This window comes from Convolutriloba macropyga, unplaced genomic scaffold, assembly GCF_964194025.1.
Source record: "Convolutriloba macropyga unplaced genomic scaffold, txConMacr16.3 SCAFFOLD_795, whole genome shotgun sequence".
NCBI lineage: Eukaryota > Metazoa > Xenacoelomorpha > Acoela > Convolutidae > Convolutriloba > Convolutriloba macropyga.
In genome coordinates, this window is record NW_027451934.1 from 15,645 (window position 1) to 19,555 (window position 3,911).

The window sequence follows — 3,911 nt, forward strand, 5'->3', positions numbered from 1 at the left end:
TTCTCAATTACGAAATGCATTTTTTTTGTCGAGTGATTCGAGTGTTGAAGAAAGCCATACCTCCATCCGTCAGAACTCAGTCGAAATGTCGTTGGATGGCGACATGGAGGAGTTTGACGGCAGAAATAATGATGAAGATACTGAGCAAATAGAAACGACGGAGGCAGTTGTCTTTGATGTGGAACAGGATGGAATAAATGACGATACTACGTTACATAGTGATTTGTCGTCAGTTGCTGAGAGCAATGATAACGAAGATTCAAACACAAACAGAAACTTTGAGATTGCGTTGACCTCAATCGTTGCCAGGCACGGCACCTCAGACAAAGAACTTAAAGATTGGATGGGATTGATGAAGGCCTCTTTCCCTAATGCTGACATTCCAAGCTATTCGCAGATGAAAAACCGTCATCATGTCCCCCAAACTCAACACAACTCCTTTATAAAAAGTTGTGGTACCGGTGAGTACTGGATGCTAGATTTCATGAACGAAATCCTTCAAATTTTGAAAGCTAACCTCGATGTTATAAGTGATTATTCGCTAACGCGTGACTCAAGTTATGACTTGAATTTGCAGCCCTGTCTCAACTTTGAGAAGAAAGAACTCACGATCTCATTAATTATGAACTCAGATGGTGTACGCATAATAAAGTCTAGTCCTAAGCATCTGTGGCCTGTGTGGCTAGCGCTGGCTGATCTGCCTCCAAAATTGCGCTGTTCATATAACAATATTTTTCTTGCAACTCTTTGGTGTGGTGTCGGCAAACCGAATTGGGATGAACTCTTCACGGATTTTGAGCAAAAACCTAAACAGCAGTTTACTGTAGAGTACAAAAATGTTAATTTCAAAATCATTGCCCAAGTAGTGTTACTGGTTGCCGATATTCCCGCCACTGCTTCGATGCTTAATATGCATCACCATCTCGCCAAGTTCGGTTGTACAATGTGCTTAATTGAAACAGAAACTGAAGAACGTGTTCGGTACTTCCCCTTGAAAAAATTCCCTCTCCGAACATCTGAAATTCATTCAAGTCACCTCCAGCGTCTTAGGGAGGAAAATTTAAGTTCGTTCATGGGTGTTAAAGGACCTAGTTTTCTATTCAAAATTATCCGGAATTTACCGCTCAGTGCGCCGCCTGACTGCATGCATCAGGTCTACATTGGGGTAACTAAAGTTCTATTGCAGGTAATTCTTAAGAAAACCTCTCGCATTGATCTGGAATGCTTAAAGTTAACTGTGTCGAAAATCAATCTTCTGTCTGACTTCAAGCGGTCAGTACGTCCGCTAAATGAGTTGGAATTCTTTAAAGCTAACGAGCTGAAAACTTGGCTACTGTACATTGGTCCAGCATTATTTAATGAGACAATAAATGAGCGATTAGCCTCAAGATTTTGCTTGCTTAGCTTTGCTGTGCGCCTTTTAATGACGTCATCGAAACATTGCTGTTACGCAGAGAAAGTTATCGAAAAGTTTCTTCAAGATACGAAAGAGGATTATTCGGAAGTTGCCTTCTCTGCTAATGTGCACTCGCTCACACACTTGACGTGGCAAGTTCGAAATACTGGTCCTCTGTGGACAAGTTCGGGAATGATGTTCGAATCAGCAAATTATTTGCTAAACTCGAAGTTTACTGGTACGGTCAACCATTTACCACTATTAGTTGAAAGATATCACCGTAACAAGGAGGCCTGGAGGGCTTCTATTAAAGAGAATGAGCCCTTAGCAGCGTTTTGCCTAAAACTGCGAGGTAAAAAACCGTTCAAAAAAACCGTTCAAAGAACTTTTCTTTGGAGGGTCCACCAAACGAGAAAGACTGTTTTTTTTCAGCTGAACACAATGGAGCACTTATATGCGGAAAAGTTTGCGCTTTCTTCACAGAGGAAGACAATCATTATGTATCAGCACAAATGTTCAAAATATTGAAGTGATACAAATAGTGAAACAAATATTTTTATGCATAAAAAGCAATTTTCTATCTCTAATATTTCCTTACTAATTGCAACCGCAAGAAATGCAATGCTAAATGTTTGAACCTGGAAAGAAAAGGCTGATTTTATTTGTCTAAATTTTGGCAGGAAATTAGGAGTTTTGGAGCAGGGATTAAGGTCAACATAGATCAATGAACATTACGAGCCGTTGTTATGTTCGAAATGCCACATTTAGGGATATAAAAATTTACATATCAAGTTGACTTTCAGATTAAGTCTTGATTTACACTAAAGAGGCGAGACAAGCGGTGCGAGGCAAATTTTTTCGCTCGTGTAGCTAATTGTAACAATGCGCTTTCATTCTCCTACAACCTTTCCTGATATACGCCTCTGATTAATACCAAAACGTTCGAAAGAGAAATGACGAAAATCTTTAAGGCCAAAGCAATATCAAAATTCAGACACAACTGCTATCCTTCTGGACGGGATCAATTAGAAAACCTAAATGAAAACTGCACCTTCTCTAGATGGGGCAAAACCAAGATGGCAGAGACCATGCTTGCTTTGACTTCATTATTATTATTATTATTATTATTAATTAGTCCCTAAATTTCTAATCCCTATAATAAATTAGTCAAATTTTCGCTTCACAATATTTGTAAGCAACTTTCTCAATTCCATTATATGGTTTAAAAAAGTTATACAAATCTTAGATGATTGTAGAACATTCTCAAAGCAATGCTAATAAAATCATACGGTAATTTTGTTGTAGTCCCATGTCAAATAGATTTCCAGAACAAACCAAAAATAGAAACTATGTTATATTTATTGATTTACCCCAGCATACAGAAATTTTGCTTTGAAAATAAGAAAAAATATATTAATCTATATTTGAGGACACAACTTTGCACATACCTTGAAGGTGTGAGCTCTCTTCGGCAATTTCCTTTGAAAAAATTCTTTGAAGTGTTGATGCTACTTTCTCGTTGAGTGGATCATCAAATCGTGCTAGCAATTGAAGGAAAATGAAAGTTTCAAACACAAAAGTGATGCAATCGGCGTGCGAAGCCTTTTTTCCCATTAAAAGTATTTCCCAGTCTTTCAAATTTTCATTCTTTAACAGAGACATAACCAGAAGACGTGTCTTCATTCTGTCGGCAAATTCACCATCGCTTCGTATGAACACTTGTGATAAAAAGTCAACGAGGAATGAAAGAACTGGTATTCTGATTTCATGAAATGATGGTCTAAAATTGTCCATCTTTTTGGGGAATCGGTGCGCCATTATAATTGTGCTACATATGTCAAAAAAAGCTATCCGATTCTTTTCAGCCATTGGTTGGATTGTTTTGAAAAGTTCAGATACATTTTTTCTTGTTTGGGTGCTGGGTTGCAATGAGTGATCGAGATTGTAGCAGCACATAACCTCGGAATATTCTAGGGTAATAATTTTTACATTCTGACGAGAATTGGAGCCCACTTTTTTGAACTTTTCTACAAACTGCTCAAATAAATCTTTATTGGGATCAGATTTGTGTGAAAATATCTTATCTGTTTCATCAGTTGTAGCTGGCTTTTTGCATAGCAGAAGATAGACTCGAGTACGCGCATTGAATGCTGTGATAACAGCCTTATCGAAACTCCGTTTATACGTCCTCTCAAGTGAAGAGGCGATATGTGCCACGAGGAAGTATTTGAAAGCAGGGAGCAACTTTGTAAAAATGAAAATGATGGCGTGATTTTTACTTTCCCAATCTGCAACAAGAAGAAACGTCATCTGTTCGTCTTGAACAATAAGATTAACCTCAAAGGGTTCGTCGAATACTTTCAAACAACAGAAGAAATATGAGCGCCGATAGGCACTGACTCGTCATCCAATCAGAGTCAAGCACGAATCGGCGCCCATATCCCCTTATTTAGAGATTCATCTAATTAAATCGTACCCCCCCCAAAGACATCAACTACATTTTATTCATATCCAG